The 27,919-nt window shown below is 39.9% G+C and overlaps 1 pseudogene; it reads right to left on the bottom strand.

Moving 5' to 3' along the window:
* Nucleotides 1-26,459, bottom strand: part of LOC103083559 (centrosomal protein of 78 kDa-like) — a 28,663-nt pseudogene extending 2,204 nt beyond the window's left edge.
* Nucleotides 26,460-27,919: the final 1,460 nt, after the last annotated feature.

Below are 27,919 nucleotides of genomic sequence, written 5' to 3'. Positions count from 1 at the left end.
AGCACAGGTCACTGCCCCCACCCCTCTTCCGGGGAGCCTGTGCAGCCCGCCACTGCCAGGTTCCCGGGATCCAGGGACAATTTCTCAGGGAGAACACACGGCGGGCCTCAGGCTGGGGCAACGTCACGCCGACTTCTGCCGCCGCAGGACCGCTCCGCACTCCGTGCCCCTCCCTGCCCCCGGCCTGAGAGCGCCAGAGCCCCCGAGTCAGCGGCTCCTTTAACGCCGTCCTGTCTGAGCAAAAAGCAGACGCCCTCCAGCGACCTACACGCAGAGGCAGGGCCAAGTCGAAAGCTGAGCCCCTGTGAGCTGTGAGAACAAAGAAGAAAAAGGGAAATCTCTCCCAGCAGCCTCAGAAACAGCGGATTAAAGCTACACAATCAATTTGATGTACCCTGCCTCTGTGGAATACATGAATAGACAGCGAATCATCCCAAATTGAGGAGGCGGACTTCTAGAGCAAGATCTATGATTTTTTCCCCTTTTCCTCTTTTTGTGAATGTGTATGTGTATGCTTCTGTGTGAGATCTTGTCTGTATAGGTTTGCTTCCACCATTTGTCCCAGCGTTCTATCCGACCATTTTTTTTTTTAATTTTTTTCTTAATAATTAATTTTAATTTAAAGAACTCTGTTATACTTTACCTTCTTTCTATCTTTCCTTCCTTCCTTCCCTTTTTGAGACAACGAATCGTCCCAAATTGAGGAGGTGGACTTGGAGAGCAAGTTTTATGATTTTTTCCACTTTACCTCTTTTTGTGAGGGTATATGTGTATGCTTCTATGTAAGATTTTGTCTCTATAACTTTGCTTCCACCATTTGTCCTAAGGTTCTATCCTTCCCTTTTTTTTTTCCTCTAAATAATTATTTTTTTAATTCAATAACTTTATTATACTTTATTTTATTTTACTGTATCTTCTTTCTTTCTGTATTTTTTCCTTCCTTCCCTCATTCCTTCCTTCCTTCCCTCCTCCCTCCCTCCCTCCTTTCTTTCCTTCTTGCCTTCTTCCTTTCTTTTCTTCTTTCTTTCTTTCTTCCTTCCCTCCTTCCTTCCTTCCCTCCTCTCTTTCTTTCTTTCTTTCTTTCTTTCCTATTTCCTCCTACTTATACTAATTCTCTCTACTTTCTCTCCCTTTTATTCTGAGCCGAGTGGATGAAAGGCTCTTGCTGCTCCAGCCAGGAGTCAGGACTCTGCCTCTGAGGTGGGAGAGCCAACTTCAGAACACTCGTCAAGAAGAGACCTCCCAGCCCCACATAATATCAAACGGCGAAAATCTCCCAGAGATCTCCATCTCAACACCAGCACCCAGCTTCGCTCAACGACCAGCAAGCTACAGTGCTGGACAACCTATGCCAACCATATAGCAAAACAGGAACACAACCCCACCCACTAGCAGAGAGGCTGCCTAAAATCATAATAAGTCCACAGACACCCCAAAACACACCACCAGACGTGGACCTGCCCACTAGAGAGACAAGATCTAGCCTCATACACCACAACACAGCCACTAGTCCCCTCCACCAGGAAGCCTACACAACGCACTGAACCAACCTTAGCCACTGGAGACAGACATCAAAAACAACGGGAGCTACGAACTTGCAGCCTGCAAAAAGGTGAACCCAATCACAGTAAGATAAGCAAAATGAGAAGACAGAAAAACACACAGCAGATGAAGGAGCAGGATAAAAACCCACCAGACCTAACAAATGAAGAGGAAATAGGCAGTCTACCTGAAAAAGAGTTCAGAATAATGATAGTAAAGATGATCCAAAATCTTGGAAATAGAATGGACAAAATGCAAGAAGCAGTTAACAAGGACCTAGAAGAAATAAAGATGAAACAGACAATGATGAACAACACAATAAATGAAATGAAAAATACTCTAGATGGGATCAATAGCAGAATAAATGAGGCAGAAGAACGGATAAGTGACCTGGAAGATAAAATAGTGGAAATAACTACTGCAGAGCAGAATAAAGAAAAAAGAATGAAAAGAACTGAGGACAGTCTCAGAGACCTCTGGGACAACATTAAACGCACCAACATTCGAATTATAGGGGTTCCAGAAGAAGAAGAGAAAAAGAAAGGGACTGAGAAAATATTTGAAGAGATTATAGTTGAAAACTTCCCTAATATGGGAAAGGAAATCGTTAATCAAGTCCAGGAAGCACAGAGAGTCCCATACAGGATAAATTCAAGGAGAAATACGCCAAGACACATATTAATCAAACTGTCAAAAACTAAATACAAAGAAAGCATATTAAAAGCAGCAAGGGAAAAACAACAAATAACACACAAGGGAATCCCCATAAGGTTAACAGCTGATCTCTCAGCAGAAACTCTACAAGCCAGAAGGGAGTGGCAGGACATACTGAAAGTGATGAAGGAGAAAAACCTGCAACCAAGATTACTCTACCCAGCAAGGATCTCATTCAGATTTGATGGAGAAATTAAAACCTTTACAGACAAGCAAAAGCTGAGAGAGTTCAGCACCACCAAACCAGCTTTACAACAAATGCTAAAGGAACTTCTCTAGACAAAAACACAAGAGAAGGAAAAGTCCTATAATAACGAACCCAAAACAATTTAGAAAATGGGAATAGGAACATACATATCGATAATTACCTTAAATGTAAATGGACTAAATGCTCCCACCAAAAGACACAGATTGGCTGAATGGATACAAAAACAAGACCCATATATATGCTGTCTACAAGAGACCCACTTCAGACCTAGAGACACATACAGACTGAAAGTAAGGGGATGGAAAAAGATATTCCATGCAAATGGAAACCAAAAGAAAGCTGGAGTAGCAATTCTCATATCAGACAAAATAGACTTTAAAATAAGGACTATCAGAAGAGACAAAGAAGGACACTACATAATGATTAAGGGATCGATCCAAGAAGAAGATATAACAATTGTAAATATTTATGCACCCAACATAGGAGCACCTCAATACATAAGGCAAAAACTAGCAGCCATAAAAGGGGAAATCGACAGTAACACATTCATAGTAGGGGACTTCAACACCCCACTTTCACCAATGGACAGATCATCCAAAATGAAAATAAATAAGGAAACACAAGCTTTAAATGATACATTAAACAGGATGGACTTAATTGATATTTATAGGACACTCCATCCAAAAACAACAGAATACACATTTTTCTCAAGTGCTCATGGAACATTCTCCAGGATAGATCATATCTTGGGTCACAAATCAAGCCTTGGTAAATTTAAGAAAATTGAAATTATATCAAGTATCTTTTCCGACCACAACGCCATGAGATTAGATATCAATTATAGGAAAAGAGCAGTAAAAAATACAAACACATGGAGGCTAAACAATACACTACTTAGTAACGAAGTGATCACTGAAGAAATCAAAGAGGAAATTAAAAAATACCTAGAAACAAATGACAATGGAGATACAACGACCCAAAACCTATGGGATGCAGCAAAAGCAGTTCTAAGAGGGAAGTTTATAGCAATACAAGCCCACCTTAAGAAGCAGGAAACATCTCGAATAAACAACCTAACCTTGCACCTCAAGCAATTAGAGAAAGAAGAACAAAAAAACCCCAGAGTTAGCAGAAGGAAAGAAATCATAAAAATCAGATCAGAAATAAATGAAAAAGAAATGAAGGAAACAATAGCAAAGATCAATAAAACTAAAAGCTGGTTCTTTGAGAAGATTAACAAAATTGATAAACCATTAGCCAGACTCATCAAGAAAATAAGGGAGAAGACTCAAATCAATAGAATCAGAAATGAAAAAGGAGAAGTAACAACTGACACTGCAGAAATACAAAAAATCATGAGGGATTACTACAAGCAACTCTATGCCAATAAAATGGACAATCTGGAAGAAATGGACAAATTCTTAGAAATGCACAAACTGCCAAGACTGAATCAGGAAGAAATAGAAAATATGAACAGACCAATCACAAACACTGAAATTGAAACTGTGATTAAAAATCTTCCAACAAACAAAAGCCCAGGACCAGATGGCTTCACAGGCGAATTCTATCAAACATTTAGAGAAGAGCTAACACCTATTCTTCTCAAACTCTTCCAAAATATAGCAGAGGGAGGAACACTCCCAAACTCATTCTACGAGGCCACCATCACCTTGATACCAAAACCAGACAAGGATGTCACAAAGAAAGAAAACTACAGGCCAATATCACTGATGAACATAGATGCAAAAATCCTCAACAAAATACTAGCAAACAGAATCCAACAGCACATTAAAAGGATCATACACCATGATCAAGTGGGGTTTATTCCAGGAATGCAAGGATTCTTCAATATACGCAAATCTATCAATGTGATTAACCATATTAACAAATTGAAGGAGAAAAACCATATGATCATCTCAATAGATGCAGAGAAAGCTTTTGACAAAATTCAACACCCATTTATGATAAAAACCCTGCAGAAAGTAGGTGTAGAGGGAACTTTCCTCAATATAATAAAGGCCGTATATGACAAGCCCACAGCCAACATCATCCTCAATGGCGAAAAACTGAAAGCATTTCCACTAAGGTCAGGAACAAGACAAGGTTGCCCACTCTCACCACTCTTATTCAACATAGTTTTGGAAGTTTTAGCCACAGCAATCAGAGAAGAAAAGGAAATAAAAGGAATCCAAATCGGAAAAGAAGAAGTAAAGCTGTCACTGTTTGCAGATGACATGATACTATACATAGAGAATCCTAAAGATGCTACCAGAAAACTACTAGAGCTAATCAATGAATTTGGTAAAGTAGCAGGATACAAAATTAATGCACAGAAATCTCTGGCATTCCTATATACTAATGATGAAAAATCTGAAAGTGAAATCAAGAAAACACTCCCATTTACCATTGCAACAAAAAGAATAAAATATCTAGGAATAAACCTACCTAAGGAGACAAAAGACCTGTATGCAGAAAATTATAAGACACTGATGAAAGAAATTAAAGATGATACAAACAGATGGAGAGATATACCATGTTCTTGGATTGGAAGAATCAACATTGTGAAAATGACTCTACTTCCCAAAGCAATCTATAGATTCAATGCAATCCCTATCAAACTACCACTGGCATTTTTCACAGAACTAGAACAAAAAATTTCACAATTTGTATGGAAACACAAAAGACCCCGAATAGCCAAAGCAATCTTGAGAACAAAAAATGGAGCTGGAGGAATCAGGCTGCCTGACTTCAGACTATACTACAAAGCTACAGTAATCAAGACAGTATGGTACTGGCACAAAAACAGAAAGATAGATCAATGGAATAGGATAGAAAGCCCAGAGATAAACCCATGCACATATGGTCACCTTATCTTTGATAAAGGTGGCAGGAATATACAGTGGAGAAAGGACAGCCTCTTCAATAAGTGGTGCTGGGAAAATTGGATAGGTACATGTAAAAGTATGAGATTAGATCACTCCCTAACACCATACACAAAAATAAGCTCAAAATGGATTAAAGACCTAAATGTAAGGCCAGAAACTATCAAACTCTTAGAGGAAAACATAGGCAGAACACTCTATGACATAAATCACAGCAAGATCCTTCTTGACCCATCTCCTAGAGTAATGGAGATAAAAACAAAAATAAACAAATGGGACCTAATGAAACTTCAAAGCTTTTGCACAGCAAAGGAAACCATAAACAAGACCAAAAGACAGCCCTCAGAATGGGAGAAAATATTTGCAAATGAATCAACTGACAAAGGATTAATCTCTAAAATTTACAGGCAGCTCATGCAGCTCAATAACAAAAAAATAAACAACCCAATCCAAAAATGGGCAGAAGACCTAAATAGACATTTCTCCAAAGAAGATATACAGACTGCCAACAAACACATGAAAGAATGCTCAACATCATTAATCATTAGAGAAATGCAAATCAAAACTACAATGAGATATCATCTCACACCAGTCAGAATGGCCATCATCAAAAAATCTAGAAACAATAAATGCTGGAGAGGGTGTGGAGAAAAGGGAACACTCTTGCACTGCTGGTGGGAATGTGAATTGGTTCAGCCACTATGGAGAACAGTATGGAGGTTCCTTAAAAAACTACAAATAGAACTACCATATGACCCAGCAATCCCACTACTAGGTATATACCCTGAGGAAACCAGAATTCAGAAAGAGTCATGTACCAAAATGTTCATTGCAGCTCTATTTACAATAGCCCGGAGATGGAAACAACCTAAGTGCCCGTCGTCGGATGAATGGATAAAGAAGATGTGGCACATATATACAATGGAATATTACTCAGCCATAAAAAGAAACGAAATTGAGCTATTTGTAATGAGGTGGATAGATCTAGAGTCTGTCATACGGAGTGAAGTAAGTCAGAAAGAGAAGGACAAATACCGTATGCTAACACATATATATGGAATTTAAGAAAAAAAAATGTTATGAAGAACCTAGGGGTAAAACAGGAATAAAGACAGAGACCTACTGGAGAACAGACTTGAGGATATGGGGAGGGGGAAGGGTGAGGTGTGTTAGGGCGAGAGAGAGACATGGACATATATATACTAACAAACATAAGGTAGATAGCCAGTGGGAAGCAGCCGCATGGCACAGGGAAACCGGCTTGGTTCTTTGTGGCTGTCTGTAGGGGTGGGATAGGGAGGGTGGGAGGGAGGGAGACAAAGAGGGAAGAGATATGGGAACATATATATATGTATAACTGACTCACTCTGTTATAAAGCAGAAACTAACACACAATTGTAAAGCAATTATACCCCAATTAAGATGTTAAAAAAAAAATAGAGTTCAAAACTTCAATGTTACTCTGTGATCTTATTATTAACACAGTCAATATTCAGAAGATTTCAGAGCCAGTTTTTTTCTAATTATATCTTGCCAAGTGATTCTTAGCTTAACCTAGCTATATCCAAGGCTATGTCCGCTACATTTTCAGACTTTGGTGACTGGGGTAGTTATTACCCATTTCCTTTCCCTCACTAAAAATAAAACCCTACTCTGCAAGATAACTAATTTCTTTTCTATCCTCCAGGCACATGCAAACAGTATATAGTTTGTGACCAGACTGTGTTCTCAAGCTGTCAGTTCCCAAGACCAGTCTGAGATTGGTTGATGGGGGATCCAAGTAAGGCTAGAGGAAAAGATGACAGGTTTTCCCCTCCCATTCCCATAACCAGGTGATTCACTGTCATATGTTACCTATTAGCTATGTCTGGATTACTTATTTTAAAAATTATATCAGTATGTGTACCTTCATCAGTGTTCCTTCATTGTAAGCTGACTGCATACAAATAGCAACCTAAGTAAAATATGAATAGAATAGACATTTATATAAGTTAAAATCTGGAATATTTTCTCTAATGTTTTCCTTCTTCATTAAGGATAGTTTGCTTTAATGCATAGATTTTCGAAAGAACTTCCAGTCTCCTTATTTACAACAATACAGTATCATGAAATGGGCAAACATTTACTAATCTCAGATTTGGAAAGGATTCCAGAGTCTTCTAGCTCCTGAGCATGTGAACTATTAGAGACTGATCATTATTGTTTTCTCCCTGACTTGGTCATTTCCTTTTTGCTAATCACTCTTAGAATCATTAAGTGCTGTTCTGTCCACTTACTTGGATATTTTGCATTTGTCCTGGGGCACCCTGTTTTGATTCTGATTTTTCTTCTTCAAGTCCCTTCTTTTCTTCTTTACGTGGACTACTAACAGTAGAATTCATCTGGGGACGACCTAGTAAATGAAAATCTGACTGATCTATACCAGCCATTGTGGCCAGCTGCCCAAGCCTGGACCAGAGGAAAAAAGGAGAAAAGACAAAGGTTATTATAATCACATAAGAGCAGTTTAGATTTCCCCAGAACTACAATCATGAAATACTTCTAAAATCTTAAAAGCCAACATCCTACGCCAGACTACAAGCCTCTCTCTCCCTCAAAATCTCAGCCCTTTCCAGATTCATCCTCTAAGACACATCCCACTGTCTCACTAGCAGCTTCAACATGTACCATGCATGTCGTCCACTGCCTGTTACACCTCTATTCCCACACCTCTTTACCACCTTTCCTCCAGTTTCCAAGAATGTGTTTGTTCCTTCCTTCCCAACACCAACACCAATTCATTCACTGACAAAACAGCACTCCATCAACTATCAATCTCCACTTCCCTCTTCCAGCAAAATTGCTCCCAGTTGAGAACCATGGACCTATATCTCCCCTGCAGATTAATAATAATTTTTATGTCTAAGGCAAAAATAACTTTAATTCAGACTTATCAAACAAGCAAAATAAGTGAAAGATAGGAAAATTCTTATGCACTCCCGAATATTTTCAATGAAAACTGCCTTCAATTTAGTCTTTACAAAAAACACCTACTAATTACTCTATCTACAGGTTACTTTTTTATAATGAGCTCCCCACTCTAACAAAGCAGGCTTCCCTATTTGCATTTCTTAACAAATTTTACTCCTCATTTTAAAAAGTCAACTATATTACCTATAATTACACTAAATATGGCCACGGAAGTGATGAAAATTGCTCCAGTTCCTTAGCAAACTACCATAATAGTCGCAAAGAGAAGAAAGCCGTGAAGAGAAATGAACTAACCCAGCATCTTTAAGGAAATCCAAGAAAGCATGGAACTTCTGAAAAGAATTCTCAATGCTGCCCAAAACACCTGCATCATCCAGGATCATGCTTGTCTATAAGTGGGCGTGAAGGGCTGCAGACAAAGAGAAATTCATATTTCTTAAGTGGGCATTTTCATGTTCCAGCTATAAAAGAAGACTAAAAATGTCTGGCATGATTTTTTCTCATTGTCATCAGAAGTAGTCTTGCCTATTTTCAAGGAACAAAACTAAAACACTCAAAATGTAATTAATTTGTAATTAACCTAATTCTCCACCAGTAAAGACAGAGACCATATCACATAGTAACCAAAACCAACAGGCACCCAACAAAGCTTCCTATATAACACTTAGGTGGTATATAAATAAACCAAAGTTACCGTTTTATTAATGATCTTTCACAAACGATCACATTTCTAACTAGTTCAATTCATAATGGAGCCTCATTCCACATTAGAAAATGACCTGCTTTAAGTTTCTCTTAAATTAGAAAATGAAATATAGAATCTGATTTGAATAAAACATATTACAACTCTGCTGAATGTTAAGAATTAACTTTAGTGAGCAAAATATCTGATGCTTACGTTTAAAAGTCCTAAATCATACCCAACACAATTTATTAAATGTACAATCACCAATGTTTTCTTTGGTTTCTTGAAAGTATTCCCCCTATGCACTCTTCCCCTTCCGCTCATCATCTATGCACTTAAAAACCCCTGTAAGCTCAACTCTAGTATTTCACAGAAAGGCCATTAATGTTCATGATGCCCCTTTTGCCTTACATGAGCAGGTGCTCAACATTTATTGAATGAGTGTCCGCCAATCCAATGGATGCACTTTCAAAAATTCCTCCCTACACTCACCCTGTAATAAATTATATTTAGATAGAACTTTTTAGATTATGCCCTGCTTTCATGCACATTCCCTAATGTAATTCTCATAGTATATATTTTTTTCTTTCATTGCATTCCTAGAAGTTTTCCAATATCCTAAATTTATTTAAATGATTCACTTTCCTAATTCATCGCCAGGAGGGTCTCATCGTGTCTTTTATGTTACTGTATATACAGTATATGCACAAAAAGTGCCTTCTTGAATCAAAGAATCATGGACAGGAAATAAGCTGTCATATAAAAGTGCGCGCCTGCGCGCGCACACACACACACACACGCACGCAAAACCAGATTTTCCCTTTTTATTTTTTATTTTTTATTTTTTATTTTTATTTTTTTAACATCTTTATTGGGGTATAATTGCTTTACAATGGTGTGTTAGTTTCTGCTTTATAACAGAGTGAGTCAGTTATACATATATATATGTTCCCATATCTCTTAGATTTTCCCATTTTTAAAAGCATGCTTTCTGGAATATAGATCATATGATCACTAAATACCAGTAAATGCAAAAGTCCATATGACACAACCAATTTGCAACATATTACAGTTTTAAAGCTTACAAATTATGTGTATATGGCTTAAAATCAAATCAAAATTAAACCAAAACACTCTCTAAAGCAGAAGAAGAAACTTGTTTACCTCACTGACTCATTTATCAGGCTTCAGTCTTATTACTCTTTCCTCCTTTAACTGCTTTAGGCACTCCTCCAGGTTTTCCTAAACAAACAGAGTCAATATTATATAATTCATAGTATAATATCCCAAAGCCTTTCCAGCTATTGGTCTCATCAGGATTTAGGGGCAGAGCCCGAAGTGAACTCAGATTTTAGTCTGCTACTGGTAATATCCATGCTAGTGAAATGAATTATCAAAATCTATCAAATTAGCATAGTAAAGATTTATTTACTTTCCAACATAAATTTGTGGCAGCCCACCATAAAAGCCATATGCGTATAACATAGTAAGTCAGAACTAAGAAGTTAAGACCAAGAAAGAAAAATTCTATTTTTATTTGTGGGTCTCTTTATAGCAGGAAGTCCTATTAATGAACATGCTTAACATATCTGAATTACATAATTGCAGATTCAAAAGCATGTTTTTAAAAAGTAATCACTTTTAAAGCAATTTACAGTCAAGCACTGTTCCTGGAGTTCCCTGGGTATTAAATAATCTAATCATCAAAACCCTAAGAGGGGGCTTCCCTGCTGGCACAGTGGTTAAGAATCTGCCTGCCAGTGCAGGGGACACAGGTTCGAGCCCTAGTCCGGGAAGAACCCACATGCCGCGGAGCAACTAAGCCCGTGTGCCACGACTACTGAGCCTACGCTCTAGAACCCATGTGCCACAACTGCTGAAGCCTGTGCGCCTAGAGCCCATGCTCCGCAATAAGAGAAGCCACCGCACCGCAACGAAGAGTAACCCCCTGCTCAACGCAACTGGAGAAAGCCCGCGAGCAACAACGAACAACGAAGACCCAACGCAGCCAAAAATAAATAAAATAAATTTATAAAACAAAAAACCCTACGAGGAAAGAACGATCACTAACTCCATGTTATTTTACAGATCAGGGAAACAGAGGCAGAGAAGTAGAATAAGTAGAGCAGCACAGCCAAGGTCACACCACTAAGTAGCAGAGCCACACTGTGGACTCAGGAATCTGGGTGCTATTCCTGCTCACGGAGGTGGTAGTCTTCCCATTCACCAAGGTCACTGAAATAAAACGAACACTGATAAACTCTCTTAGGAGTTTTAGGAACTAAGACACTTCGGTCCGTGAAGTGGGGACACTGCTTGCAATAGGCAGAATTCTAACAGAGCCCCCAAGATTCCTACTTACTGAAGTACACAAACCTTCCACTTATCCAATCAAACTCTAAATCTAGGTGCTGTAGTGAAGGGATTTTGCAGATGGAATTAAGGTTCAAAATCAGCTGATTTTTTAAGATAGGGAGATTATTCTAGGTGGATGTGGCCTACTCAGGCACCCCATGAAAAGGACCTGAACTCTTCCTGAATTGAAGTACAAAAGGGACGAGAGGGAGACTCTCCATTGCTGGCTCTGAAGAAGTCCGATGCTGTGGCAGGGAAGGCAAGCGAGAGGCCTCTAGGAGCTGAGACTGTCCCCCGACTGACAGCCAGCAAGGAAATGGGGACCTCTGTCCTGCAACTGCAGAATCTGAATTATGCCAACAAGCCGAAGAAGCCTGGAGCCATTCTTTCCCAGAGCCTCTGGATGCTAACACAGCCAGACTGACATCTTGATTTCAGCTCTGTGACCCACACAAACTATGGTGAACATCCAACATTTGGGGCTCAATGTCTTACACTTAAATTTCACATGCTTTAACACTCTCAGGAGGGAACCCACATGTTCCCGTGTGTATCTGAGCAGGAAACCCAGTCACGCTGTGCCTGGACTTCTGACCTACAGAACTGTTAGCTAGTTAAACAGGTATTGTTTTCAGTCAGTAAGAGTGTAGTAAAAGAATTAATATTCTACTCAACTTCCAGGTTCATGAACAAAATAATCGATTTTCATTGTTTTAAGCCACTGTTTCAGGGTGGTTTCCTATGCAGCGATAATCAGAATACCTACACTTATGAAAACAGTAAGGTATATTTATACATTTTAGCTGCTTTGAACAATCACTTAAAGAATGAGGAACTCTATTATATGCCATCATTGGGAGAGGAGCTGGTATCACTTTCTGGAGCGTAGCTTTTGGTACCTAACAACAATCCTACATCAGGGGTTTACCCTAAGGAAATCAAAGATGTGGCCAAAGATTTATCTACCAACATGATGTCATAAGATTATAACCAAACCCTAGAAGAAAGCTAAGAGCCTCCAAATTGGGATTGGTTTAAACAAAAACAGCTCACCGTATGAAGGAATGCGCTATGAAGCCACTAAGAAAATAATGACAACAGGTCTCAACCAGAGTTAATGAATGGGCTTCAGGAGTTCTACATTCAAAATACATCTGTGCGTTTTTCCCGGGAGATGATGCATAAGCTTAATCAAATTCTCTGATGTAGAAGAGTATTTAGTGACAAGACAAAATATTTTTCATACTTTTTTCAGACAAAAGAGCAGATTAGGTGTGTGTACATGCAGAGGTGGCTTTTATTTCCTTCAATGAGTTGTCCATTTTTTCAAAAATTTGCTCAATGAACATATATTTTTATATTCAGATCATGTTTAAAAAACTGACAGTCTAAGAACTTCAAATTCTTTAATGTTTCATTACTAAAGCCAGCCAAGTTTTCAATGGGGAAAAAATGGAAAAATTCCTCTACTTTCAATATAATGGTTTAATAAATCTTCTAAAACCGATTTCAAAGAAATTCTAAACAAATAAGCAAACAAACAAACCCTCACCACAGTCAGAGGAAAGTAGAGTAAAACTTCCTGACTGGTTCTAAATAGCACATCAAAGTGCAATTACATGAAATAGTTTCTCCCTCTAGTGGAGAGAATTAAAACAGTGTTAAATTTTTGTGAAAAAGTGTGTCCTCCTACTACAAAGTATTAATAATTCATATCCCTTATATGGAAATATGGAACCAAAAAGTTAGAAAGTAAAATTGCTTGATATTCTATTACTTAAGTAAGACTAATGATAAGGAATAATTGGAATAATTATTCCAATAATTTGGAATAATTTTCCTTCCTGTCATCTGCTCTCCCTTCCTCCCTTCTGTACATTGGCTAGGGTGATTTTTCTGGGACAAAGCTCCAATCATATTGGATATCAAATTTTATGTTCACCTTTCCTCCATTTAACATTGAAATCAATAATTTCTCATATAATCAGGGGATTCATAACCTTGATTTTTTTTTTTGTGGGCTACAAAATATTCCACTGAGTGGGTTTACTGGTTAACCATTTTACACATTTACATTCTTTCCAACTTTTCAATATTATAAGACAAAATAACGGTTTTTATGAATGAAGGCTTTTTTCCGTATTGAGAATAACGTTCTTGCAATAAATCCATAAAAATGAGTTTGAGGTCAAAGCAAATGAACATTTTTAAGGCTCTGAGGTACCTAACTCCAAACTTCTTTCCAAAAGATTTCTGAGATTTTATAATGCCATCAGCAATGTATCACTTGGTATATATAACCTCTACTGTAACTGTTGGCTTCCTTCCTCACTTAGAGTGCAAGTTATTTGAAGATAGGGGGTGTATTTTTTTAAGTGTTTATCCCCCAGCACCTGTGCCTAGCACAACAAACAGTCAATAAATAGTTGCTTAATAAGGAAAATCCCTGCCAATACAAGATGTACGTGTGTGAAAGACAGACTGTGTGTTTTTCTCTAACTGGATAGATGAAAACTTGTCATCTTTAATGTGCAATTTTTTGGCTTATAATTAGTAATTAAATTTCTCTTTTAGATTATATTGTAAAAATTCAGACTCTGAGGCAAATGGGCCTGGCACTACCCATTAGCTATATAACCTTGGACAAGTTCTATAACTCTAGGCCTCAACCTCCTCATTTATAAAATGGAGATAACTCCCGTATCACAGAGCTCTGCGAGGATTACATGAGTTAAAACACATATAAAATTAGAAGTGCTTGGTACACAGCATATGTTGAATTAAGGCTGAATGAATAACATGTGGATGCAAACAGTAGTGAAGGGCTTAAAATGAAATAGTCTCATCCCACTCCCACATCCAGCAGTCAAGAAGCGACCAATTCTTTACTCAGGTTTTTAATTGTAAAATACGATATGTGTACTGAGAAGTGCAGAGGACAAAACTGTCAATGTGACAAATAAAAAGAGAATACTTACATAACCACTACTGGAATCTGAAAGTATTGATATTTGTCAGCATCTCAAAACCCCCCCACCATATCCTTTTCTCATCACAATCTCCTTCCCTCTTCCCAGTTAAACACCATCCTCACTTCTTGACAATCCTTTCCTTTAACCTGCATGCATCCCTAACAAAAGAGTTTAGTTTTGTCAACATCTAACTTTATGTAGAGGATCATAGTATATGAAGTCTTTTCTTATTTCTTTCACTCAACATTGGTTTAAAAAATTCATCCACATTGCAGCCTGTAGCTCTAGTTCATTCAATTTTATTGCTTGATAGTTTTCCCACTGTACGAATACACAAAATTTATTTAATTTTTGGCTCTTAATGGACATTTGGTTTGTTTTCAGTTTGTTCTAATGCAAATCATGGACAGGAATACTGCTGTACTGGTTATTCTGGTGCATTTACACAGGGCGGGGGTGAGGGCTGCTGGGTCACAGGCTATTTATATACCTTCAGTTAATGGAGAGTGCTAAATGCTTTCCAAAGCAGTTGTGTCGATTTATACTCCAGTATAAGCAGGGTAGAAGATTCCCATAGTACTCCAGGTCTACAATACCTGATACTACCACACTTTATTTATGTATTTGTCAAACTGATTGGCATGTAGTTTCATTGGTTTTGACTCACTTTTCTCTTATTACTTAATGAAGTCGTACACTTTTCTGTGTTTACTGGCTGTTTGGATTTCCTTTTGTATGAGGTTTACGTCAACTATTGTTATTTTTTATTATTTTTTTACTTTTGGCTGTGTTGGGTCTTTGTTGTTGCGTGCAGGCTTTCTCTAGTTTCAGCGAGCAGGGGCTACTCTTCATTGCAATGGCTTCTCTTGTCGTGGAGCACAGGATCTAGGAGCGTGGGCTTCAGTAGTTGTGGCACGTGGGCTCAGTAGTTGTGGCTTGCAGGCTCTAGAGCGCAGGCTCCGTAGTTGTGGAGCACAGGCTTCGTTGCTCTGCGGCATGTGGGATCTTCCCGGACCAGGGCTCAAACCCGTGTCCCCTGTCTTGGCAGGCAGATTGTTAACCACTGCGCCACCAGGGAGGTCCAACTATTGTTATTTTGAATTCTTCCCCATTTCCAAGTAATACTCTTACATGACTATTTTCTGACTAAATTTGAGACATTATCTGTTCACTTTCTATTTCACTAAGTAAGGGTTTAGTTCTTTTACACTCTTCCTATGTCCACACTGCTCAGTAAAGTTATGTCATCATTAGTTATTCCACTGCTCATGATCTCTTTGACTTGTAGTGATATACTTAAAAACCTACATTGTTGATCAACTATAACCTCTCAACGTTACGCTTTCTAAAATGAGGACATTCATACCATCTTCCCTTTTTTCTACCTCCTGTCTACTTTCCAAACCTAGCTTTTACATTGTCAAAGTTGAAATTTATATTCTGTTCTATGTGCAGTTAAGTCTTCTGTTATTTGAGAGTCAGTAGGGAGTAAGGTTTAATAGAACAGGTGGAGAGCCTAAACTCAAAGCCTCGATCCAACCCTAAATTAGGTCTTAGCTTCCCTGTCTTAGCTTCCTTTTCTCAGAAGTGGAAATGGGGCTTCCCTGGTGGCGCAGTGGTTGAGAGTCCACCTGCTGATGCAAGGGACACGGGTTCATGCCCCGGTCCGGGAAGATCCTACTTGCCGCAGAGCAGCTGGGCCCGTGAGCCATGGCCGCTGAGCCTGCGCATTCGGAGCCTGTTCTCCACAAAGGGAGAGGCCACAACAGTGAGAGGCCCGCGTACCAAAAAAAAAAAAAAAAGTGGTAATGATATTAGCACCAACCTCATAAGGCTATTCAGAGGATTAAATGAGTTAATATATGCAAAAACACTTAGAGCCTAATATATACATACTAAGTACATACTAGTACACAATACATTTCAGTACATACCAAGTTAATACAAATACATACTAAGTATAGTTTAGGTTAGTTATTTGTTATTGACATGCAAGTTGACAATAAAAGCTGCAAACCAAGACAGTATTGCCATTATTACAATGAAATTAATATTGCCCACTGCAGATGTACTGTCTCTGTGTATAGACTACACCTCATTCCATACTGTGTCAGTGTCACTGCCCTTGTGCAGGGTGACCACATACCCCAAGCTGCCTTGGGCTGTTCCAGTTTATACCTGTTGTCCTGATGTTACAGCATTAGAGCGCCTCCTTACACTATTGAAGTGTTCTGGTGTGGACAACAAATTAGATAGGTGGTCATTAGCCCCGTGTGTCACTGAAAGGGGGGACATCTATAGTGTCAAGTTTAAGTGGATTCTTCTCTTCCTCACCAATAGTAGGTTAAAAATCAACCATAGCTTAGTTTGCTTCATGTTTATGTCAGTATAGCCTTTTCTCCTCTGGAGTTCAAGTTCCTTCTCCTCTTCCTCTCCCTCCTCCCTTCCAACAGTGCTGAATACCTAGTAAGTACAATATGCCTCAAGGTGTTTCTAAGCTCTCAATCACACAATCAACAGAAGCCTCTCCAATTTAGACTAGCTACTCTCTGCACTGAATCCCCTATTACCTTCCTTCTTGGTTTATTGCCTCATTTTGCTGGATTATTTCTATAAATAGCTTAAGGTGTAGCACAGGATGTCAATTTTTCAAATTTCTTTGTATACAAAATATTTTCTTCAGCCTCCACTTATGACTGATAGTTTGGCTGGATACAAACCCCTAGGGTGAAAATTATGTGCCTGAAAAACTTTGGAGGTATCTTTCTAATGCCTTCCAGGATCCATGGTGCTGATGACAAGTATGATAAAGTCAGATTTTAACTTTTTGTTTTAGGTGACCAGTACTTTTCTCTCTGGAATGGATGTATCCTGTCAGTATTTTATTCTATGTTAATTTATTTTTTCAGTATTTTGAAGTTTCATAATGAAGGGTGCCTAGGTGTGAGCCTATCCTTGTTCATCTTGCTCAAAACATGAGTAACTATTTTCAATCAGATGCCTGATGTCTACTTTCAGCTGTGGGGAATTTTCTTGCCCCTGACAGCTTCCCTCCATTTTTTTTCTGGGTCTGGAGTTTAATAGTAACATGTTGCATCTCCCAGATGCAGCCTCTCTAACATATTGCTATCACATTTTCCATTGTGTCTTTCTTTTTCATATACTGAGAAATTTTTAAAATTCCTCCTGAATTTATTTCAGCAACCATATTTTCATTTCCAAGAGACCTCTTTCTTTCTGACCATTCTCTTTTTGATTAACACCCTAGTCTTATTTTATAGTTGCTAGCTCTTTATAAATCTCTCTCAGAATACTAATTAAGGTTTTTTTCTTAAATTATTTTGTTCCCTAAATTGTCCCCTGTCCTACCAGGATATGTTTTTACTCTTTTTTCCCCCTCTCTCATGTTGTAAGCTTTACTCAACTAACAGGCAAATGACAGGTATTTTCTATTTAAGAATGAGCGCAGAAAGCTCCCTGAAGTCAATGATTGATTGGTTTCTTATGCAGGAAGAAGCGGGGAGTAACTGTAATAGGATCCCCCACCAAACACAATTTTCTAGGGTGTAAAAACTCACACTAGCTGCCCTAGTTCTCGCCAGTTTCACTGTTTTCAAAATGAAAGCATCTCATTTCAGGAGCATGAGGGTGGGGCTGAGAGTCCACTCCTCCAAACACAACCCTTCAATGAGCTCCCCTATTTCAGTCACACTTTTAACTAACTCCACCCTCTCTCCTACGTGCGCATCTGAGCATGGGGCTACTTCTGCAGGTGGGGTCAGAATCCTCCTCAGTTGCAGGTGGTCCTTGTGCATATTCTAGGTGATGCTTTTCCTCTGTTCTACTGCTTCGGTTTCACACTCTTCCACTTGTCTTCTGTCTTTCAAAACTATGTTGAAATCTCTTGATTGTTGTGGGCTTATATAATTAAACTTTGATACCATCCTTGTAGTGTCTTGTCAAAACGGAGAAGAGCTGAAAGGGCTCTCAGCGCCTTCTGAATCTGCTATTCTGTGGTCCCAGTGTGTGAACTTCTTGGTCTTCCCCAGTGTCTATCATTGCTCTTAGAAATACAATCTCCTGGTCTACTCGTGAAGGAAATGAATACAACATATCTAAAATGACAAGGAATGCAGGTAGATGCTCTAAGGTCTTGTCGTACTCTGCCACTTACTAATAAACCACTTACGTGCTACAAATTGTAGGTGCTCATTTATAAAATGAAAGGGGGTAACTCTACATGAAATATAGATTTCTCCTACTCTAACATTTCATAATTTTCTAAGTTTTTTCTTAAAATTTCTCTATATTATCATTAATTTTAATTAAAAAAATAAAAATCTAACTTTCTCTTTTGAAAATCAGAGTTAATTCCCATAGTCCTATAATAATGGGATAATTAGTTCTGAAACCGGTCAAGTTTCATACCAAAAAAAAATCATATTAAATAATTTTTAAAAATTAAACATGGACTTTGTAGCACAAAAACAAGGTCCCCCCCAAACGGTGTTCCTTTATTTACTAGAAATGTTCAGCTCTGCATTAAAGTTGAAATAAAATAAATATATTATTTTTTAGGTGCAAAAATTTCTTATGAAAATCAATTTTTCTTTTCTGTCCATAGAAACAAAAGTATGCAATGACATTAGAGGTCAGATTTATTTGGTAATATAATGTAGCTTCTTGATATTTTTTATTTTAGGAAAGGAGAATATCAACATCAAAACTTTTTTCAACTTTACTTTTATTTAAAATGAGGCCATATTTTCTCTTATAAAGAGAGAGTTCAACCAGAACTGTCAATTTTCTCATCTGTAAAACAAGAGCACTGAATCAGCTGACTATATTCATTCAGAACTCAATTTCCTTATCTTATGATCACTAAGGTTCTCCATAAATCTAATATACTAAGGTTCTAAGGAAAGGAAAATATATTACTAACAAAATGTTTTTATTTTTATTTCTTAGAGTTCAAATGTCCCCCATTCACCTTGGTCTAAGCTTAAGGAACCATTCAAGGAGATACAATGCAGATGGGAGGAGAAAACAGAACCCTCACACAAGCTGTGCCGTGTTGCAATCAGCCTTCCGTTTGAAAAATAATCTTCTCTATAGCTTTAAAGTGATACCTTTGTACCGGCAATGCTTCTTGTTTCAAACTGATTTTCTCTGGCTCTTCCTGAACACTTTCTGAGGAATCATCGACCTCTTCGATTTCTGAGGAGGAAGGACTCTCTACTGTCACAGTCACAGGAAATTCTGATGGACCTGAGTGTCACAAGAAGATAGGAAACCACAGAGTTGTTAAACTAAAGTGCAAAGAAAGAAGACAAGATTGTATAAAAGACAACACAAGCCAGATACCAAATATCCAAATATTAGAGGACATTTAACAAAAGTGATTTGAGGTATCATTATTTATAAACGTCTCTCACTGCTCCTTAGTCTAAAACAGGCAATGACTAAGTAAAAGTACAGTAACTTATTTTTACTATGTTACTGTACAGACCTCTGTTGTACATGGTTAGGATTAGTAATGGGAATTGCCCATATTATTTTATTAAGTTTCTTTCACAGAAGCCAAGGGAAGATCCAAGGTAACCATTTTTTCTCATATCAACTTTAGACTGCAAATGAAAAATTTATTTTTCACTATCAGACAAAAACAGTCTGGAAGAAAATGTAGTTTTTCGGAGGAAAATACATCAGTAAAGGGACTGATAAAGAATCAGAAGAATAATCAGAAAGTCAACATATCTAAGCTGTGTATAATAGATGTTAGAATTTAAAAAAGTAAATCACATACATAACTAAAACTGACCCATCAAAAATTTCATCTTCTCATCACCCTTAAGTCAAAACTAGGGTAACAGTAATACAATTCTCCTGTCAAGCTTCACTGCCACTGCAATGTTGTTCAATTGGACATTTCCAAACATTTAAAACCTGACCTGGCCACAACCCCATAAAAGTCTACAGATCATAAAGAAGTGTGCTGGGATTATGTAACCACGCAGAAGACAAGCCACTAGGACATCATTTTGACAACAAGCAGCAAACCTGCAGCATAGGAAAATCCCAAAAGGAGAACGAGGCACACACCCCTCTCTCTGGGCATGCAAGGGCAGGATTGACACCCAAGATGCTCTTCTCTCAACCTCAGCAGTGGTGCCTTTCACAGAGCAACTCTGGAGTCTCCCAGAACCACTGGGAAGGAGAATCTGATACTGAGAATATTAGCTTGCCGAGAGGCCATGAGTGAGGGAATGTGTGTGGCCTTGGTGAGAAAGCAGAGGTTTGGTAGATGTTGCTTTATATTGGCTTTCAGATCAGGGATTTGTACATATAGCCCGCAAACAATGTTTCTTGAAAACATATGAACATTCTTGAGTATGACAGCTCCATGTGAGGGGTCAGAAATGGCAGTCAAGTTCGTTTCACTGGGTAACAGCTGATTTGTGGACTGGAGAACAGGCTTCCTTGTTTACAGACATAACCATAAGGCTGTCAGTTGTGTGCCAAACCCACACAACTACACAATTGCATTGGGAGAGCGACCAGACAAGTTTTACATGGATTTATTTCAGAGAAGGAAATGCTTCCTGTAAGGCTCTGTCAGTTTAAAAAGCAAGAAGAATGACCATCCACCTCTCCCAATTCAAGCCCTACATATCATAAATATGATAGCTACACACCAGCAACTGATTACATATATCACGAGCTTTGATGAATGGAAAGCCCCTAAAAAGATATCAACAAAACGAAGTTAGATCTTGATGTAAATACATCACCAGTTAAAACCAGTTAATACAACTATTTAGTATTATGTACAGTATCCATACAGAATTATGTATAAAAATAAATAAGCTCAAAAGAAGGACCTGGAAGGCTCTGCTACGGAGAAAACTGAACAGAATTCAGCCAACTGGCTTGGTAATAACTCTCTGAACTGCTGAGAGGCCCCTTCAGTTCCTATGTTCAGGATGGTTGAGATTTCAGTCTCACTTCTGTAAATGGTGATATTAATCGTTCTCTAATTTACCACTCTGTGTGACGAGGATGGACCTGAGATTAAGTGTCTCAGGAAGAAGACAGGAAACCACAGAGTTGTTAAACTCAAGTGCAAAGACTGGGGATTCAACACTATAGTTTATGCAACAGCAATTCACATCACCTTTTGGTCATATTATTTCTACAAAACAAAAGCTGCACTCACATGTATGAAAAGACAAAAATTAACTGCCATCTGCATCAATATGTTAATGTGCTTCAATCACATATGTTTCCATGAAAGTTTAAACATAAAATCACCTTTAAGATCTTGACCATGTGATCTGCTCCCTGCCATGTCAGATTACACCCCGTGAAGTTTACTGTCTTAAGAGTGATAGAGTTCTTTATACCTTGACAAGTAACTAAAAGGAAAAAAACACACACACACAATAAGATGAAGAGCCTATACATTTGTCATTCTTGACTTATTTGCTTTTCTTGAGTCAATTGGAGGTTTATAGCCACATTCTTAAAATCATTAACTACAATCTTCCCAAACAGGTAATTGATGAACTGATGCATTCTAAAACTTGTCAGTAACAAAGTGTTATTCCAGTTTACAGCAACAGTTCTATTCTATTTAGGTACTAAAACTGAATACACTGACTACTGCAAACTTTATTCCCAACCACTCAGCAAAGTACTACATACTTTTGAGACATAGGAAAAAAAAGAAAAACCTAAAAATCTTAAGACTCTTCCTATTTTCATTTCCAATGATACATGCCAATCTTGATGATCAATCAGCGACTTAAATGTCAACTATAAACCCAGTATTTTATTAGCTGCTATGCAGTATACTAGAGCAATAGAAGAGAGAGGACCTCAAACCCTCTGTTCCCTCAAATTGAAAGGCAGGCTTCCTGACCCCTCCAGACCACTACTGGACACAGGGAAGGGACACTAATGTTTCAGGACCCTAATCAAGAGTCACCTGCTTTGTGATTACTTCCATGACACACCCTCACCAACACCACTGAATTTGCTGCTCCTAAGGGACGTCACATATATTTCCTATTTTAACACATACCACAGTGCATTATAATTATGATTGCAGCTAGATGTTCTAACATTTTAAAGAGAATGATGACTTTTTTGCTCTTACATCTTGCTATTTCCCTTCCCATAATATTTCTTGAAGAGAAACCATAAAAATATAAACAAACAGAAAAAAACAAAAAAATATACGAAACATGTGGTTTGTGGCTTAACACAAACTTAAGTAAGATTAATTCTGACAGTATCCAGCATGACAAACTTCCATGGTACAAATGAGAATGGACCAAGGTTTGAGCAGGTACAGGAGACAATCCAGGTATGAAAAACACCAAGAAAAGGTAGACAGGAAAAGGTAGACATACATGGTGTGTAGGAAATCACGAGACCAGTCTGATGGGAAGAGACTTAAACAAGGCTGAAACTCACTTTCTGAACCTCAATCTCCAACTGGACAATTCACAAGACACAGGTGCACCAAAGAAGCCAATTATTCAATCCCTTTAATGGGGAGGAACAGTTTAAACTTTTATTGGTTTAGTTTGCCCCAAAAGCAACTACCAAATGTTGGCAGGACACAATGAAGGCTTACCTTTGTTAACATAGTTAAGTCTCTCTCTCTCACAACTAGCCCACTTAGCTCCACGATCCTTAGTGCACCCGATGCACTTACACAGCATTTATGAGCTTTACACAACTGGAAGGTCACATCTTTATTTCTTATTGCAGGAACACAACTTCTGGAAACTTTATTTCTGTCACAACCTAAAGCAAAATTATTGTAAAATGAGTGACTTAAACCATACATTTTATCATCATTAAAAAGCATCTAAATAAAGAAAAAAGCATCTGCTCTGTGCTAAGGATTAGAAACGACTCCTGACCTTAAAGCCTTCATTAAGGAGGAAGATGTATAAACTCAAAATTTCAATCACATGAGATAAATAAACGTAAGCTTTATGCACAGAGGTTCCTATGGAGGCAAAAAGTTATACCTAAGTGACGGTTTCATGATAACCCTGAAGTACAATCTAGAAAGATGAGACTATGCAGAGCTGGAGTAGGAGGTGCATTAACTGCAGAGGAAACATCTGTGAAAAGACACTCAAGCCTGACACCTGCTGGGCACAGTAAATACTGCAGGTGAGGATGACTAAAGGCCAGGGGTTCAAGTGTGAGAAGAGACAGAAAGGAAAATAGAGATGTTGGCCGAAGCAAGCCTGAGAGAGAGCATGGCTTGTATCCCACAGGTGATGAGGCCTGGGGCTACCACTGGCTGAGTAAGGGTGCCTCCGCTGATTAGAAAAAGGCACCCCACTACTGAAGGACTGATTAGATAAAGGGAGTGATCACAGAAAGCTCCCCTTCCTCAGGGCCAAAGAGCCCCATGAGGCCTGGCCGAACGCAGTTCAGACTACACGCCTCTGTGCAGAGCACACGCTGGGAGGCTAGTATGCACTAACTCTGCGTGGGCAAGCCATTAGCAGCATTATTTTAAGCACATCTTTTTATGTTAGAAGATCACTTAACACGAGTAGCAGATGAACTTAGAGGAACTGAACCCAGGGGCCGCGAAACCACCCAGGAGTTTCTGCCACAGTCTGGGCAAAATGTAATATGGATGAAGAAGCAAATTTAGGAGGAGGCCAAAATCTACAAGCTGGACCCACTGGATGCAAGACATAAAGAAAGTTCAGTGAAGGAACTCTGAAGAGAATGGGCTCTACAATAAATTTTTCTTACATTCAATGTAAAATATTCGGCAAAATTAAGTACCGTGGCCTTTCAGGTCCCTTCCAGCTATAATTTCTTTTGATTTCTAACTTATTACTCTGGTTAAGTAAAGTCCCTTCAGAGGTACAGAACAGTTCTTATACCCGAATGGGATGCAAAGAATAATCTGACTTCTCTTCACCAGGGGATGAGTTGAACTATCCTTCCAGAAGAGATAACAGATGGTGTGAACTCCAGATCCTAGAAAAGGGCCAGGCACACGATAAGTATTCAGCTTTTCGAAAACAGATGAACAATCATTTCCTCTCCTAGATCTTTACACCCTTCCTCTGCTGGCTACTTTCTCTCAGCTTATAAACATCCTCAAATATACCCACTTAAAAAACTCTCAGACCTATGATTCTTTGGATCTTCTTGTGGATAACCTAAGTCTCTACCATGCCTTCAAACACCTCTCCTCCCAAAAAGCCCAGATCTGTACCTTGGGCCCAGACCAATCTACCAGGCCCCTCTGAAGCACTGAAGATGAAATAAGATCCTCTCGCCACCCCCAATCCCTTTCTACTGTGCTCTATATCTCTCAAAAAGATGCAGCTGTAAACTGTCACCCACGTTTGCTGCCCTCCCTTTTCTAACTGGTCACCGGGCCTCACCCATTCTCTCTCACATCTGCAAAACCCAGTCCCACCTTTTATAACTTAAGTGGGACCCTTAGATTACAATTCACCCTGCACCCAATCAACTGCCTTCCACATGGAGGTCCGAGAGAGCCTCTAAACCAGAAGTCCATCTCACTGTTCTTTGGTGTTTCCCACAGCCTTCAGGATAAACATCCAAATTTCTGACATGACAAACAAGGCCCCTTTCTGTTGGGCCCCACTAAGTTTCCAGTATCAACTCTCATTTCTTTCCCAAACCCTGAGTTCCAGTCCTGTACCTTAGTTTTGCCAAATTTTCTTATATTTCTCAAACTCTGACACACACTGCTCCCTCCTGCTACCACAGGAGCTTCTACATATCCTTAGAGACGATGGCACCTCCTCCAAGAAGCCTACCTTGAACTTTCCCTTCCAAGATTCGGTGCTCTGTAGAGGGGAAAGTTGAGGGGGAGGGATAAATTAGGAGTTTGGCATTAACATATACACACGACTATATATAAAATAGATAATCAATAAGGACCTACTGCATCGCACAGGGAACTCCATATCCTGTAACAAACTGTACGGGAAAAGAATCTGAAAAGGAATGGATATATGTATAACAGAATCACTTTACTGTACACCCGAAACTAACACAATATTGTAAATCAAGTATACTCCAATATAAAATAAAAATTAAAGAAAAAAGAGATTCTGTGCTCTGTAGCACCAGAACTCACTTCTTCCAGAGCACTGACTACTGTACTTGCTGCCCAGTAGAAGGGAAGACTACCTAGGGCAGAAGCATCGTCTCCAGCAGCCCTTGGTTTTGACAACTCATTCAAGTACCAGGCTACTTTACACACATAACCTGCTTAATTAATTCTAAGAACCCACAGAAAGAGTGGTTATTAACGTCATTTTACAAGTGTGGGGATTGTAGTGCAAAAGAAACCTGCCCAGGCCACAGAGAGCATAAGCCCTGGAATTCAAACCCTAAGCTGCCTTCACACTGGTGCTCTTTGCACTATATGATACGACTATTGAAAAAAAAAATTTTTTTCCTGAGCCCTGTTTTAATGGAAAGGAAATGAAGCTGGGATATATCCATTTCCTAATCGCTTTGGTGTGTACCAGGCAAAGTCATTCAACAGACCAGGTAACATCTATGCAACAATTAACGATGCTCCAAACTGTGCTAAGTGTTCTACTTTGTAGAGTCTAGAAGCATTAACACAGTGCATCCTTGTAACCGCCACAGACAGTCCCATTAAGCCCATGCTACAGATGAGAACACTGACACCTTGAAGCTTTAAGGCACTCGGCAGGGGTCACCGATCTGGCAGGAGTCCTAGGCTGCATGCCCCATTTACTGCACGCACACCCGGGCACTGGGCACCGGTTCTAGTGCCCACCCTCCACCTTGCAGCATTTAAAACCCCGCTTCTCAGCGCCCACACGAGGGCCCCTGGAAGCGGGAAGTACAAACCTGTCTCGCCAAGCCGTGGCTGGAAGAAGCTCTGGATTCAGATCAGGGGCAGCGGGTGCTCAGGAGCGGCGCCCAGTCCACCCCGCGGAGGCGGTCGGCATTAACTCCAGCAGGCCCTCCCGCAGGGAAGCGCGCAGGGAGGGCAGAGGTACCGAGCCCTGCAGCACGCACAGGCCCTCAGAGCGCAAGAACGAGTCGGCCGCGCTGTCCCGGCGCAGCTACACCGAGTGATCATGGCCCAAGCGCGGCCTCAGGGACGCTGGCTGCAGACACGATGCTCACACTCGCCTGGGGGCCCCGGCTCGCCTCCCGGACCCTCAGGCGCCCACCGCCCGGTGGCTGCAGCCCCACAGCGTGCGCAGGACCCGTGTCGCAGCCAGAAGACATAGGGCCATGGGCCCCAGCTAGGCTGGTCCCTCCATGCCGCACTCCAGAGCCCGCGCACGGCCCGGTGCTGGCGCCTGCATCAAGGCCCTACGCACAGCGCGGCTGCGGTTTAACCCTCGGGGCGGGCCCGTGGGGGGCGGGGCTACAGGACGTCTGCGCGCACGACGTACGTCTGCACGCAACTCCGCCTCCCATGGGGACGCGGCCTGAGGAGCAGGGGCGGGTGCTTCGAGACCAGGGCAGCGCGAAAGGTAGGAGGTGTGGAGAATTTGGGATTTCCAAAAAGCGTTTGCTGACTCATCCAAACAAAAGTGAGACATAGTTGTATCAACTCATTTTAAAAGTAAACTCCCAATAAGTGTCTGTGCTCGCCCCACCCAGGAGAGAACGTGCACTCTGTGAGGGACACATGAAAGGCTGAGTGAACATCTGCCTGTGGTCCGTTACCTTGTGCACGGATGTGTGAATTTCTGCGGAGAGCTCTTAATTTCTGTAGTTTCTGCTGACTTGACACGGTGGTTGGCAAATGCTGATGTGTTCCATGCATTCAGGACATGATCGTGGTTACTAATGATCACTTTGTTTTGTGCTGACACCTCCACAGAGAATTTACTACTGAATATCCACTTTACAGAAGAGAAACTGAAGCACACGAAGTGAAGTGACTGAGTGAGAGGAAGGATTCAGACAACTGGTGTTAGTAAATTAACCCTGCAAGGAGGCCGTTAGACCACGGTGGCTCTAGTGATGCGGCTGCCTACATAAACCAACCAAAATCTAAGTCTGTCAACACCTCAGGGTGACGAAAACCACTGAGGACAACCAGTCACATCTAGGCGTTAAAGCCATAGCAAATCAGTCATTTCCTTGCTTTGCTTCTGCCCTTTTAAAATAAACATCTCTGCAGCTCCTGTGGCTGGAGTGCTCCTCACCTCTTCCACTTGGTGGTGCCTGAATTGAATCTATTTTTGCTCACATAAAGTGTTAAAATTTTAAATATGCCTCAGTTTGTCTTCTAAGATTGGCCGTAGAAGTTGGATTTGTGTCCAGTTTCTACAACAGTGGTCGTCTTCTGGTCAGGCCTTAGGCATTACGTGTACAACGTTCCTCTTCTACCACCACTTTCTGGATGCCTCCACCCACTACCAGCTACCGCACATCAGATCCCCTAGATGTGGTCAGCAATGGCTTTTACATGCAGCGTGGTCACATTATAACATCGCAGACACTCCTCCGTCCTCCAGCCAGCGTGTGAAGTGAACCATTACCATTCCTGTTGAAGAGCCTGGTGTGA

The sequence above is a fragment of the Lipotes vexillifer genome, unplaced genomic scaffold (assembly GCF_000442215.2).
Source record: "Lipotes vexillifer unplaced genomic scaffold, Lipotes_vexillifer_v1.1 scaffold1205, whole genome shotgun sequence".
NCBI lineage: Eukaryota > Metazoa > Chordata > Mammalia > Artiodactyla > Lipotidae > Lipotes > Lipotes vexillifer.
The sequence above is the reverse complement of the archived record's forward strand: the minus strand, read 5'-3'. Positions and strand labels throughout refer to the sequence as shown.